Source organism: Papio anubis, chromosome 14 (genome assembly GCF_008728515.1).
Source record: "Papio anubis isolate 15944 chromosome 14, Panubis1.0, whole genome shotgun sequence".
NCBI lineage: Eukaryota > Metazoa > Chordata > Mammalia > Primates > Cercopithecidae > Papio > Papio anubis.
The window spans coordinates 22,668,193-22,684,339 of NC_044989.1; the positions used below are offsets into that span (position 1 = coordinate 22,668,193).

At 43.3% G+C, this 16,147-nt stretch overlaps 1 long non-coding RNA gene across 1 annotated transcript; it reads right to left on the minus strand.

The window, feature by feature from the left end:
- Positions 1-1,528: 1,528 nt before the first annotated feature.
- On the minus strand, positions 1,529-16,118 carry LOC103876785. Its single transcript, XR_002516557.2, has 4 exons — positions 16,079-16,118; positions 15,283-15,708; positions 12,808-13,053; positions 1,529-5,847 (listed from the first exon to the last, which is right to left on the minus strand). It is a non-coding gene; the product is annotated as an uncharacterized LOC103876785 (long non-coding RNA).
- Positions 16,119-16,147: the final 29 nt, after the last annotated feature.

Below are 16,147 nucleotides of genomic sequence, written 5' to 3' on the forward strand. Positions count from 1 at the left end.
CTCCCTCTGTTGCCCAGGCTGGAATGCAGTGGCACGATCCTGGCTCCCTGCAAGCTCCACCTCCCAGGGTCACGCCATTCTCCTGCCTCAGCCTCCCGAGTAGCTGGGACTACAGGCGCCCACCACCTCGCCTGGCTAATTTTTTGTATTTTTAGTAGAGACGGGGTTTCACCGTGTTAGCCAGGATGGTCTCCATCTCCTGACCTCATGATCCGCCCACCTCGGCCTCCCAAAGTGCTGGGATTACAGGCGTGAGCCACCGCGCCCGGCCTTCAGGGGGAAATTTGACCTTGTAGTAGCCAAGTAAAACCTTACCACATAGGATCATGCAAAGCAAAAAGAGTATTTATTGCTCCATAACTAAGTAAGGATTGTTCTAGGAATGCAAAGAAAGTTCAATATTAGGGGAAAACTTAAAACCTCGATCTTATATCACTAAGTCAAAGGAGACAGTGTAATAAGGTTAAAAAAAAATAAGAAGAAAAGGATCTTCTACCATAAGAAATAAGAAGGTTCAATTATTACCACTTAAGGATGAGATAACTCTAGATAAAAGAATCAATTGATAAATGATTAGAAATATAATATTTTTTAAATAATTAAAATGATTATTTAGAAATTAATGACTTCTTTCTACGCTAGTGTTAGCCAGTTAGAAAGTTGTAATGGGCAAAATAAATGCCATTTACATGTTAACAAAATATGTAATATACGTAAGAATGAATTGCATATAAAATGTAAGACACCGATACAAATAATTTTAAGTGGCTTCAGCTGTGCCTTTGCCCACAATTTAGAAAAGAACCTAAGATGTTCTCTGTGATGAACACTGACCTGCACTCAGGTACATCTTTCACCCACGACTAGGCAGGTCACTACTCTCATCAGACTAACAGTTTTTAGTTTTTAGTGACTATTGCCCTATTATCCAGCCTGAGTGGCCATTTTCCAAAAGTAACATGTAACCTATAATAAAAGAACATCAAATTCACTGTTGCTCAGTGTTGAAAATAACACTATTGATGAGGGGAATAGAACAGCATCTTTCCTCCAGAGACTAAAATCTTCCTTTGGACCAAACCAGACAGTCATATAATCACGAGGCTGCATTGTATCATTTGTTCCTCCTTGGGGATTGCTTTAAGGGGCCTCACTTTGGTGCTGCAGTGGCCTATGCTGAGGAACATTATAAGGAATGACTTTATACTTGCAGCTGCGTGTACCATTAAATGTCAAAGCACACACTGTTCACTGTATCACTCTGTCTATTATTATTATTTTTTTTTTTTGAAATGGAGTTTCGCTCTTGTTGCCCAGGCTGGAGTGCAGGGGCGTGATCTCGGCTCACCGCAACCTCCACCTCCCAGGTTCATGCGATTCTCCTGCCTCAGCCTCCTGAGTAGCTGGGATTACAGGCATGCACCACCACACCCAGCTAATTTTGTATTTTTAGTAGAGACAAGGTTTCTTCGTGTTGGTCAGGCAGGCTGGTCTCGAACTCCTGACCTCAGGTGATCCGCCCACCTCGGCCTCCCAAAGTGCTGGGATTATAGGCGTGAGCCACCGCGCCCACCCTGTCTCCTTTTCACTTGCCTTCATGAAGAACTTTTGTCTCTGGATTCAAAAGCAGAACTTCGTTGGTTCTTCTGAGTAACTTTTGCTTTTATTGGTTTGGGGGCAGTGCAATTCATGCAATTGATTCTCTTTCCTTCATCATTGGCGGCTAGAAAACTTAGGACCAAATATGCCTCATATTTCTGCCAAATATAGTAGAATTTATGGCACATAAGTTGAGTAAAGACCCTGTTTCTGGCCCCATCTTACATTTCGTATCCTTATATTTCTTTCATTTTAATCTTTACTTACTTATCTGAGCACTGCATTGTAAAGCATGATACAGCCATTATATTGTGCACTGACTTCATGGTTTGTCTTTTGCCCTATCCCTTTAATTTTTGTATGTGGGGCTGGTTCCTCCTCTTTTCCCAGATGACATTTCTTAGTGAGCTTTAACACTTTTTCAGAGACTCTGTACAAGTCTCTGCTCCTACACTTCTGCTTTGTCATCTGAACAGACACCACTTCCTTTGCATTAAGCTTACTTGAAAAATGCAACTCTTATGACTTTTAATTTTGGCCAATAATGCAGATACTGAGAAATATTTTGCCCTATGATTTATCAAGGGCAGTCTTGCCTATGCTGAAGTTCAGTAAGGATGTGAAGACATTCCTTAGCCAATAAACCTTGGCTGGCTTTATCTGGATGCTAACACAATGTCATTTAATATAGGAGGGTGTTTGTATATGGTTTCTCTGAATCCTTAATAGTGCAGTTTTAAGAGGCTGGAAAGGCAAGGCAGGGAGACCTGGGTCCATAGCAGAAGTCCACCTCCTTTCTCTTGTGTTTAGAGCAAACCTGAGAGACTCGGGGGTGCTTCCGGGACCCAGTGCTTTTGTGATTTTTTTCTTATCTGTTATTCTGGTCTGAGGCTTGGGACTTTCTTATCTCTCAGATGAAAGATGCCTTTGGTCCTCGGGGGAAAAAAAAAGACCCCACAGAAACCCAGAGGGACAATTTACAAAGGCCCCAACTCATGGGAACTTTGTGGTGTTTTTCTACTCTAGATATAAGGACAGGAATCCCCCAGGACCATTTTTTTTTCTGGGCAAAGGCCCAGGGAACAGTTGGCTGTGGGAAGTCGGGGAGACATGGGGATTCAGGTTCAGAGAGGAGGGGTGTCATTTCCTAAACTTAAAGTGATGAAGAAGCAGCAGATTTGAATGATGAGAAGTTCTGTTTGGGATCTTTTTCATTTGATGTGGAACTACCAAGTAAAGATGCATTCACAGGCATTCAGACCTGGAATTCTGAAAGGACATGGCAGCCTATAGACACAGGCATTAACAACTATAAACCTCAAATCCAGCAGTATTTGTTGTTTTCCTCTGGCAAGTTACCTAGTTTTCATTGTCAAGAGCACACAGAGAATAAGTTTCAGATGACACACAGGAGGATTTCAGAATAACAACACTGAGGCCTTCATACAATGCACGTGACCAGGAACTCCTGAGTGGTATGTATCTTTCCTGTTATTGCACAACAAATTATCCTAAATTCAGTGGCTTTACAAAGCACATATTTATCATCTCACAGTGTCTGTGGGTCTGCTCAGCTGGGTTCTCTTCTCAGAGTCTCATAAGGTGTAGTTGAGGTATCTATCAGGCTGAGATCTCATCTGGAAGCTTAACTGGGGAAGATTCTGCCTCCAAGCTTGTTCTGGTTGATGGCAGAATCATTTTCCCTTGTGTTTTTGGACCGAGGGCCCCAGATTCTTGTTGGCTAATAGTTTGAGGCTGCCCTCAGTAACTAGAGGCCCTCACCATTCATAGAGCCCCTTGTGGGCTTTTCCAACATGACCACTTATTCCATCAAGCCAGCAAGGAGAGTTTCTAGTTAAACCTGCTAGCAAGAGGGAGTCTCATAAAATGCAATGTAATCCTGGAAGTGACAGCTCATCCCTTTGCCATATTCTGCTGGTTAGAGGCAAGTCACAGGTCCTGCCCACACTCAAGGGAAGGGACTGTACAGGATGTGAACAGGAGCTGGGGATCATGGAGGGTCACCTCATTGTTTGCCATGTTGTCCATGGATGGGAGACACATGGAAAAATAATTGAAAAGCCATCTCCAAGGGACAAGCATGGCAATATCAGATACATGTATATTCAACATATATTCTGGCATGGAAAGTCAGATAAGACATGCAAAAGATTAGGAGTTTTGGCAATGTCGTGGGGAAAATAAGTTTTCCAATGCACCCATTAATCACTTCACTAGTGTTGCTCCTTGGTAAATAATTTCATTGGTATAACTCTGTTGTGATAGTCCCCATCATCTATTTTAGATGTCTTAGGAGACTAAAGAGGGAGACTCAAATAAGCCAGCCTGACAATAATCCTCAACATGTATTATCTGGGGTATTCTTGAAAGATTTTATTGGCTTTGGATCTGAACATCGAGTGGGCACAGTGATTGGCCAAAGAATATTTTAGTTGATTGATGTCCCCACTTTCGAAAAGAATGGAGTTGGTGAAATTCTGGAAAATTCTGGAAAGATCTAAAACCATTTACAATTTAATAATCAAAGACCTATATGAAATATCAAATACATGCTAGGTGCTAAAAATCAGATCACAGATATCCAATTCATCAATAGCCTCCACAACAAGATGTCTAACCACTAAACACATAAAGCTTTGGCCTCAGTTGTTCCTCCTGTGGCCTAACTAACCTCCCATCCCAGCATTTCCCCTGCAAGAGCTGCTGGAGGCTCTTTGGAGCTGCCCACGCAAGGGGGTTATGCATTTTCATCTCAATCTTGTCTCCCCGCGACACAACCATCTGCTCCGCAACACACACCTTGGGTGCCAGGGACAGGACACTGGTTGGGATGTGAAATTGAGTCTGGGGACATTTTCTCTTGACATCTCAGAATTCATTACACTTCCAAAACAATGAAGACAAACATGCCTGTTTATCAGGAGCCCTGCTAACATGGCTGCAAATATTTGTTTCCGTAATTCTGAGACTTCAAATATGTTTGATAGTGACTGAAGCCAGTCTACTTGAGTGACAGCTTCTGCAAAGCCAGATCCCACAAGGTAGGTGATGGTGAGAAGGCCCTGTTACCCCACCATAAACCAGCAGAGGACATGCTGATTTCTATGTGTCCAAAGAAACAAGCATGTAAGAAAGCAGGCAGATTCCCTGTCACAAACAAAGGGGACAGAAGCTGCAAGAAAAATCTGTCAAGCCAGCCAGGGTAGAAGAGGTGGAATGTGGAGGACAGATAGATAAACATTTCATTTCAGGCTTTGAAGATGGACCTTTTAGATGTCCATGTCCCTTTTTGGTTGGTTGGTTGGTTGGTTGGTTTTCTGAATGTAGGGGTGTTTGGGGAAACATGGTACCATTTTGAAAAACAGTAAGTATGAGATTTTTGTTAAAAGACAGCCTCAGGTCTAAATGCGAGCTTTGCCAATCATTTGCTGCCTACCTTTCAAAAACACCACTCTTATCCTTTTAAATCTGTTTTCTCATCTGCTTAGAAGTGAAAATTTTTAAAGTACTTAATCTCCCAGCGTTATTGCAATAGGATCAGCACAGTGCAGAAGTGTCCTACACTTTGCAGAACTGCAGGGCTAAAGCCAGCCTTGGTCCATCACACACACACTTTCACTCTCCCTATGCCTGGAAATTGAAGTCTGTGATGAGAAGGGGACTGGGCCAAACTCTGTCTACCAGGAAGACTCAGTATGGGTAATGCCTCCTGTCCATACCTAACAGGCAGGGAAGACAGAGCTGAAAAGCACACATGCCCACAGCCTTGCCTGTGATTGAGGAGCCTGATAGTTGTGGGTGGGGCTGAAGGGGAGAGAGCCAGGCCTAGAGCAGGTGCAGGACTGGTTGGGGCAACTTCACTCTCATTCCCTGAAAGGAACCCCCAGACCCAGCCATTGACAGCTCCAATTTAACCTACAGCCGCCCCTAGATCTGTGTGCCGCCACTTGTCCTCTGCTGCTGGGCAGCAGAATGGCCCATTATCTCAGGTGCTCAGACACGTTGCAGAGGAGAGAGATGGCAGTGGAGATGGCCATGGGGCTGGCCAAGGGCGCTCAGTCATTCCCATGCAGATCAGCAGGTCTATGCCTGTGTATTGGTAAAGCCCCTCTCTCTGTGCATCCAGAAACTTCATGGACATATTTGTTTACTCCATTTGCCAATATGCAGTTTGCATAATATTGAATCTGGAAAGGACACTGCATCCACTGACAGGAGTTTTCCCAGCTGGAAAAAAGAAAAAAAAAAAGATGAAAGAATCCAGCTTTACATTTGGGGGTAAAAATAAAGACACCAACAGTATGTGCCAGGCTGTCTGATGGATGGTTCATGGCACGGGGAAGGCCACGTCTACGGTCAGGCCATGCTCCCACAGCCAACGTACTGTTGGATGGCTTTCTCGTAAACACTCTTGGCAGCTCCGGGGATGGCTCTTTTGGTAAAAAGGATGTACTGGGACAAAACATGGGCCTTCAGCCAAGACGCATTTCTTCCTATAAAATGGAAAACATGCACATGTCAGGATGCAAAGAGCCAAGCCTCTCCAAGAGTGGAGGTGTCCCCCTCCTTAGCATCCCTGGAGGAGAAGAGGACAAGAAAGAGCTGGGCTTTGACCTGAGATGCCCGTCAGGGAGCAGAGAATGCATAGCAGCCCCTCTGCACCAGGGCAGGCTTTTCCATCAGGTGCCTTTTGCCAGCTTGCTTATATTCTCAGATCGCTTAAATACCTAGCTCAAGGCTAAAATACCTAGCTCAATCACAGGGCACGATAAGGCCCTTCCAAATTTGTAAAAGCAAAGGCACAAAAGCACAAAGCCAAGGTCAGTGGAAGGAAGCCCACCAGGGATGTGCTCCACAGGCCCCAGACAACCATTCTCCTGGATGCTCTCTTCTCACTTAGACCAATAGCAGCCCCTTCTCGTCACAGACCCCTCCTCCCCCGACTGCAGGCGCTGGTGAGCTGTGGGGACTTACACCTTGTCCAAACATCACTCTATACACGATCCCCTGGGCCCTTCTTATGCAGTTTGTAGTCCTTGGAGCAATATCAGCATCCCCTGACAGTTGGTTAGACATGCGGTCTCAGGCCCCGCCCCAGAGCTGTTGACTCAGGAAGGAACTGCCGGTTTACAAGATGCCCGGGTGATTTGTGTGCTTACTAATGAGATAATAGTACATGCTCATAATTGGACATGGATGCCTTCTTCAGGGTCCTGCACCTGAGGAGAATGGATAACCAGCAAGGCATGAAACAGGAAAGTCCCCCCACCCCAGGTCAGAGCCCTGAGCTTAGGTAAAAGGTACTTTGGAATATAGACCCCATGAACCCAGCATCCCAGTTATCCCAGTCATCCAATCTCTATGGTAAGGAAGCATCCACTCACAATCCTGCCCCATCATAAAACCTTCCCAGAAGAGGGCAGACTGTGGAAGAAAAATCCAGAATGATTTATGACCATGCTTGAAAGTTCAAATGAGGGGAAAAAAAAAAAATCAGATCTGGGATTATTTATTGGGAATTTCTCAATCTTTAGCCAGAGTTTGGCTTTACCTTCTCTAAGGACAAAAGTTCAGGTCCTGTGCAGTCAGGGTGAAGTTTGAAATTAAAGATGGCTGTGTCCATTGTGAGGGGACATCCACTGCCCAGGCCACACCGCAGGAGGGCTGGCCCAGCATCAGAGACTCTAGCTGGTACTTTCGCTTGGTTCTTTCAATGCTGTTGCTCTTGTCTGTTCGCTGGAATCTGCAGAACTTATGAGCTCATTCCTGGGCAAATCACCAAGCTCTGCAGATGACTCAGTGACAAGCGCTCATCAGAAGAAAAGTAGCCCTGCACACTAGCAAGGCTCACAAACCTGAAGCCTCCCTTAAAGCTTATTGTGATGATGACAGAAGGGCCCATCACAACCCGTCAATGGTCATTAAGCACAACTGTGTGCCCACAGTGTTATTCTGGGAGAAGCATTTCTCCACAGGCTCCCCACCAGGACCTCAGCTGTAACGATTACAGCCATCTCACTTTGTATAGTGGGCGTGGCACCTGGAAATGCCTGTTCTGTGATTTTACCTGGTTCTCTCGTGCTTATAACCTTGCAAGAGCAATGGGAACAGAATTGTGTTTACTATAGACATGACATACAAGTATTTTAGAGAGTTTGTTTGGCATCATACACATAGATTGTAGAATTGCAATTCTGGCCCATCACATGCATTTAACATTCATTATGCTTAGAAACGAAAGCCCAAGATGAGAATTGGACTTGAATAAATATCCAGAAATGGTATTGCCGGATCATATGGTGATTCTACTTTTAATGTTGAGGAACCTCTGTACTGTTTTCCATAATAGCCATACCAACTTGCATTCCCATCGACGGTGTACCAAGTTCTCTTTTCTATACATCCTTGCCAATGTTTATCTTCCTGTTTTTTGTTTTTGTTTTTGTTTTTTAAATAATGGCCATTCTCATAGGCATGAGGAGATATCCGTTGTGGTTTTTATTTCTATTTCCCTGATCACTGATGCATGTCTTTTTTGGAGAAATGTCTGTTGAGGTTCTTTGTCCATTTTTTAATGACTTATTTTGTTTGTTTTTTTGCTATTGAGTTGTCTGTGTTCCTTATACATTTTGAACATTAACCCCTTATCAGATGTATAGTTTGCAAATATTTTCTGCCATTCTGTAGTTTTTTTTCATTTTGCCAATTGTTTCCTTTGCTGTACAGAAGCTTCTTAGTTTGACACAATTCTGCTTATTTATTTTGGCTTTCGTTGCCTATGTTCATGGTGTTATATCCAAAAATGTATTTCCAAGACCACTGTCACAGAGCTTTTCTCCTGTGTTTTCTTCTAGAGGTTTTATGTTTTCAGGTGTTACATTTAAGTCTTGAGTCCATTTTGAGTTCATTTTTGTGTATGGTATAAGGATCCAATTTCACTCTTTTGCATGTAGAGATCTGGTTTTCCCAACACCATTTATTGAAGAAACTATTCTTTCCCCAGTTTGTATTCTTGGTGCTCTTGTTGAAAATCAGTTAACCTTACATGCATAGATTTATTTCTTGGCTCTTTATTTTGTCCCATTGGTCTGTATGTCTATATTTATACCATCACTATACAGTTTTGATTACTATAGCTTTGTAATGTAATTTGAAATCTGGAAATATGAGGCCTCAGCTTTTTTCTTGATATTTATTCAAAGGAATTTAAATCAGCATTAGAATCTCAAAGACATAACTACACTCCCATGTTCATTGCAGCATTATTCACAATAGTCAAGAAATGGACACAACCTGAGTGTCCATTGATGGATAAATGGATACATAAAATGTAGTATATGTATGCAATAAAATATTATTCAGCCTTAAAAAAGAAGAAAATCCTGCCATGTGTAATAACATGGAGGGACCTGTAGTACATCATGTGAAGTGAAGTAAGCCATGCATAGAAAGACAAATACTGCATGATCTCACTTATATATGGAATCTAAATTAGTCAAACATATATAAGTAGTAGAAGGGTAGTTGCCAGGGGGTTGGGGGAGAGGAAATGGGAAATGGGGATAGGATGGTCAAAGGGTACAGTTTCTGGAGATCTGCTATACCATATACAGCTTATAGCTCACGACACTGTATTGTATTCTTAAAATTTGCTAAGAGGGTAGATCTTATGTTAAGTGTTCTTACCACAAATAATAATAATAGAAACAAAAGTGGCATGGAAGCCTTGGGAGGTGATGGATATGTCTGCGGCCTTGAGGAGGGTGATGGTTTTATGGATGGACACTTATTATTCCCAAACTCATTAAGTTGTATACATTAAATATACATATAGTTCCTTACATGTCAACCATGCCTCAATAAAGTAGTTTTGTTGCTGTTGTTGCTGTTGTTGTTGTCGTTGTTTGAGATGGACGGAGTCTCGCTGTTTCGCCCAGGCTGGAATGCAGTGGGGCGATCTAGGCTTACTTCAAGCTCCACCTCCCGGGTTCATGCCATTCTCCTGCCTCAACCTCCCAAGTAGCTGGGACTACAGGCGCCTGCCACCACACCTGGCTAGCTTTTTGTATTTGTAGTGGAGACAGGGTTTCGCCATGTTGGCCAGGATGGTCTTGATCGCCTGACCTCGTGAGCTGCCCTTCTCAGCCTCCCAAAGTGCTGGGATTACAGGTGTGAGCCACCGCGCCCCGCCAATAAAGTAGTTTTAAAATAAAAAAGAAGGGGACTTGGACAGGTAAACTGTGCAAGTTTTGTTTTGTTCTTAAGGGCACAACAGTCATAGGGTTATAGCTGTTTTACATTTTCTTTCAGGCAAAAATTATTAGAGCATATTTCACCGTACAAAGCTGTGTGGCCTTGGTTATCATTGTCCCATGTGTTCAGGTAGATCCAAAATGACTTTCTGAAGAGAATCTTGGCCTTACCTACAGGTACATCCTGGCTTATCTCCAAAAGGAGATATAAGAGCTTTCTACTCAGGCAGGAGTTCTTGTAAGGTGACACAATTTTGACAAGAGTATGTTAATCTTACTCCCACCTTGGGTGACTGTTAAAACATAAGGCTCTACACCTCCCTACTTCCCTGAAACAGAGAATATTTGCACTCCTGCTAGTTGTCAGGGAATGTAACCTTGAACTTAGCGCCACTCAAACCTTTCAATTCCTCTTGATTGAGAAGAATTGTGTTTAGGGAGTATTTCCCAGCAGGGAATTGTATTCGCTAAGGTAATGCTAGCAGTTCTAACAGATAAATACTGAATTCCCAGTTGCTTAACACAATAGAAGTTAGTTTCTCATGTACATCACAGTCCAATTAAGGTTTTCCGGTTCCATGTCTTTCCTCTAGGCCTTCAGGAGCCCAAGCTTCTTTCCTGTGACTCTACCCTCCTGTGGGTCCTGATATTCTTTTCCTTCCAGACAGCAGATAGGGAAAGGGGTTTTAGACCAAACACATTTACTTTCCAACCACTTCTGCCCACATTCAGTCTCGAGGCCACACCCAGTTGCAATGAAGGCTGGGAAAAGCACTCATGGTAAGTGTTGAGGAGGGAGGGAGACAGGCTTTGGTGAACTCAGAGTAGTTCCGCACAAAAATGCATTGATCTAAATCATTTAAACTGACCCCAGATTAAGCCAGTTTATCTGAGTGCTGAGTATGTGGGAAGCATTGTATGCTGCACAATAGCTATAGAATAGCTAGAGATAAGCCCTCAGTCTAAACAGAGGCAGGAAAGGAAACTCTGGGTGCGTGGGTAGGGAGGATTTTACACCAGAGCCCTGCTGAGGATAGCATTGAGACCGGATGATGTCTCTTTTCAAGAAGATGGGCTTCTCTCAGGCCTCTGAATGTTACAGTAATGTCCCCCACCCCGCTTCTAGCTCCTGCTTGTTTTTGTTTAATTACACTGTGATTCCTGTAACCACTGTGCTTCCCTCTTGACCTAGGCTGTTGGGAAGCTTAGATTCCAATCAATACAGCCCATCTCTAGCAATTATGCAAGACCCTAAGGCATGCACTTTTTGAACCCACTTCATACCTGATTCCATTCATCTTTCCTATTCTTACTTCTCCTCTGCCTCATGTTTTGGAATCTTTTATGTCATCTTGCCATCATCCAACTATCTTTGTAAACTACATCTCATCCATTCAAGGAATAAAATGGAATACAACCAAATAAATAAATAACAACAGACTAACAGACAGAATACAGGGGTAGTTATGATGCAGGAGCTGCTAGAGAAAATTGGAAACACTTTCCATTTTCCTTCTCTTCTTGCCACAATGTTGGCCTTATGGGTGTGGCTTCTTCATTGTGGTCGCTCTTAGTGAGCAAGGCTCTTCCTTGGGCTCCAGGCATCTGCTGCACACACAGCGTTGGGCAGTCTTCAAGAAGACACTTTCTCAGCTCTCCAAATACCCACAAACTCTAGGAAAAGCCTTCTCCAATTTCTCAAGGGGATGGGAATCTTTGGGTTTCTCCTTGATGTACGGGGGTGGTAGGGTCACTGGTATGTCTCCCACCATGTTTCTCCCTGTGTCTGCGCATCATGGGAACACCTCTGCTACCCAGCAGTTGTTCTAAAGCCCTACCTTCGAGGTCCTTCTGAGCTCCATGGGCAGATTAGCCAAGGCGCAGCATAGCCCACTGGTGAAGAGCAAGACTTAAAGAAGCATTGCTCAGCATGGTGGCTACTAAGCACTAGAAATGAAACTAGTCTGAACTGACATGTGCTGTTAAGTGTGAAATACACACTAATTTTGAAGAGTTAGTAGGAAAGAATATATCACATTAATACTTTTCAATATTGATTACATGTCATAATGATAACATTTTAGATTGGTAGAGAAAAAAGTTATTACAGTTAATTTCCCTGTTTATTTTTAAAATGTGTTTAATGTAGCTACTACAGAATTTTAAATTATGTACTGAACTTGTCATTGGTACCTTCCATCTTATTTGTATTGTGCAGTGTTGTTCTAGAGCCAGACTAACTGGATCTGAATCTTACCTCAGCTACTTGATAGCTGTGTGACTTTGGCCATGTTATGCAACCTCTCTGGGTCTTAGTTTCTTCATTTCTCCTTTTTTAAAATGGGGAGTATAGTGGTTGTGAGGATTAAATAATTAATTTTGTAAAACAATTGGAACAATGACTAGTGCACATTAAATGCTAGATTAGTGTCAAATAAAATACAAATTAGGAAGTGTCCTTTCAGGACCCCCTCCCTGGGGCATTCCAAGGCCTGAGATGCCCTCTCATCCCGTGTGAGTGTTGAGTACATCCAAGCGAAAGTGCCTCTGTGGGCTGAGAAGACAGGAAACAGAATTGTGAAAATAAAAGTACACCCATCCCTGGACTGATTACCTCTAGATGCAGAAGCGGTCACCCATGGCAATTCCAATCAGAAGCAGGAAATTAATTAACAAGGAGAAGAGGCAGGTCAAGAACGGATAACCAAGTACCAGCGCGGTGGAAGTTGTGAGTGGGGAAAGTTACCGGAGTTGACCAAGGAAGAAGTCGCCTGTGGAAACTTGCCCCTGAATGCTATGGCCCCACAGCCCCCACCTTGCCCTTGGCTGCTGACCATGGGCCTCATTCGCGTTCCTTCTAGTTCTGTCTCTCGGGCCTGAATGACCAGCCATTCATCTAGATAAACTTTCCCTCAATTGCCCAAGTTTTTTTCACCTGTACATTTATCATGTGGTCGGTGGGAAATAATTCCTTTCTCACTGGAGGACACTTCCTTATCTGAGGCAATTTTTTCAGTGTTTTACAAACAGGTGGAAGGGTTGCTGCCTCCATCATGCCACGGCCCATTTTCCATCATTATCACTTCTTGGCTTTAAGATGGTGCTTTATTCTGATCAGACATCCAAAGTGAAAGATAAATAATCCCCAGAAGTCACTGCTTCAGACATGATCACCTAACACCTGGGTAGGAATTAAAAAGACTAGAATTAGAGAGGAAGGGCCAGATACCAACAGGCACCAAAGATCATTTTGCATTTATCCTTCTTCTTAGCAGAAGGTCTTCACAGGTTTCCCCCACTGCCTTCAGCTCCACCTTGACCTATTCCTCAGACATTCAGTAAGCCTGTTGTGCTGGAGATGGACACACTCCCATCCATCTGAAGCAGGCTCTCTCTCCACTCCTACAGAACAAAGGCAGACAAGAGCTTACAGCCTGAGAAATCGGGATCTAAACTCTTATATCAAGATCCCCAGGCACCTACGTGTGATACCTTTTCCCTCTTCCTGCCCAAGTTATCGCTTGGCAATGATGATCCTCAGGCAGAGTACAAAGGCATTCATGTCTCTGGCCTTGTACTCCTTTTTCTCTCAGATGGGAATAATAATTCATGCTATGTCATAGTTTTATCACAAAGTGCTAATAAAACAACATGCATGAAAGTGCTTTGACATAGTGCTTTGACATCAATGAGGTCCAAAGGACAAAGAATAAACCCGCATGTGTCCCTTATGTTTTGAGACTCTGTGTAATTAGCATTTAAGAAAACCCTGCCTGACCTGCTTTTCCACTTCTCCCAGTGAGGCACTGCAATACTCTCTTCATCACTAGTAATTTTAAATTGTCAATTGGGCCACAGTTCTCAAGGTCACCTTGGTGGCCTTCTTCTGGCACCTCTCATAGGGAATTTTCTCAGCTCCCTCCTCTTGCAGTAACCCAGACACTCTCATCTTACCTCCCACATCACACTTTGCTTCCTGGTGGCAGCACCTGAATCTGATTTACTGTGGCATTTGCCTTCCCTCCTGACCAACAGTGCCTAGCACAGTGCTATGAACAGAAAACACCAACAAATATTTCCTGGAGAAAAGAGCAATACAGTCCCCAAAGAAAAAATAAACTCTTCTGCATCTTTGGCTATGGTTTAAAAAGTACAAGGTCAGCTCTTACACACCTGCACACACACACACACACACACACACACACTCCATTAGGAAGAACAGGGCCTATGGGCTCCAGTTTACCTGGAATTGTATCTAATCTCTCACCACAAAGCTTCTGATGGGCGCTTGGTCATTAGGATTTGTCCTGATGTCTTGGAAAAGCCTGAGCTTCGTGTTAAAAGGGGGAAAGTGAGGATTCCATGACTCTACCTGCATTCAGCATTTGTTCTCTAACAAAGACTTTAGGGAACTGTCTGTATTGTGTGGGTTCTGTTTTCAAGGACAAAAAATATTAACTTAAGGGGAAAATGTCATTTTCAGAATTTTCTTTAGTAAAATTAAATCTTACCTGGAGCAACTTTTCTTTCTCAAGCAGAGAAGTTCAATCACCCACCCCCAGCCCTCTGAATAGCAACTAAGAAAGAAAAAACCATTTTTCTGTTCTGAGATTATTAGTGATCAAGGGCACTAAAGAGGGGGCATATGAGCAGCTGGCTTACAGATGTTTGTTTATGATGCTTGAATCTGCTGCTTAGGAGAAGCTGGGAGGGGCTGTATGGGAAGGAGATGGTCAGGGGGTGAAAATATTCTAAGTACACATGACGACACCGACACCTCACCCATGGAGAACATATGAAAGAGCAAGAACTCACAGTGTCTGGCCAGGTGTACCTGACAATCCATATACTTGCAACATCAATCATGGTGTAGCATCCTGGTGAGCTTGAAAGAGGCCCTACCCTGTCCCTGCAGCCCAAAAGGGCTCAAGTTCAGGTCTGGTGGATTTTCTGTTCCAGTAGCCCACCTTCCACCACCTCCTTTACCTTCCAATATGCCCCTCCCCACACACCTGCACCCTGCCTGTCCCCTAAGGCTCCTCCCTCTCGTCATGTGACTTGGCCAATTTACATCTTAAGCAGCTACAATTTCCCTTCTGGGAGGCACGGGGGATTCAGTGTTCATGTATCATTCCTTGGCCCCATACTCAAGCTCTCAGCCTTCTTTCTTCACAGCACAGCCCAACAACATAGCACTTTTTGTCTTGCACCTGGTATACTGGGGGTTCTCACTCCATTTCTATCCTCTTCATCCTCTTTCAATCCCTTAACAACACAGCCCTCAATGACTTCGAGAAGCCAACGAAGAGTGGCAAAGACTCCCCAAGTAAATTATAGAAGAATTCAGTAGAAGACACAAAGGTTCAGTTACATTCATAAGGAACCCATTTATTCATCAGCAAAGACTCACCAAAAGATCCATGAAAAGAATTCAGAGGTCCAATGAACCTAGATGGGAAAAAAAGGCTCTCTTTATTTTCACAACCTTCTCACTGAACTCTAGCATTTCCTTCAATTATGAATTCAGGCAATAAACCACAGTTTTAGCAATATCTATGGTTTGCCAAAGTAGAAGTCAAATTTTTTAATATATTATGATTGTTAAAGATTTTTTTCAAGCATATGACAGTTATTAGGCCTCCAAATAGATCTTGCTTTGTAATGACTTAATAAAGAAGCACATGTATGACTGTACCACATACCTGTTTTATTTATATTTTGATAAATGTATTTCAATATAATTAACTTCCTTTGCAACTCTATGTATTTTATTATGTGCATTTAAAAATGTGATTCTGAGCATGAGTCCACAGACCTCATCAGATGCCAAAGGAGTCTATGGAAAAAAGGAAAACACTGGTTGAGAACTCATCCCTCTCCCCACCCTCTATAACTCCTGTACATGCCCCTGCCCCAAAGATTCCTGTGACACGGTCTTAAGCTGCACTGTAGGTCTCTGAACACTCGGACTTGAGTTATCCTAATGCCTCTAGAAATGATAAATATCCATGCTCGTGTCAAAAGCTGGAAACTCAAAAAGTTTATATGCAGGCCGGGTGCAGTGGCTCACGCCTGTAATCCCAGCATTTTGGGAGGCCAAGGCAGGTGATCACCTGAGGTCAGGAGCTCAAAACCAGCCTGGCCAACATGGTGAGACCCCATCTCTACTAAAAATACAAAAATTACCCAAGCATAATGGCATGCACCTGTAGTCCTGTAGTCCCAGCTACTGGGGAAGCTGAGGCAGGAGAATCGCTTGAACCCAGGAGGTGGAG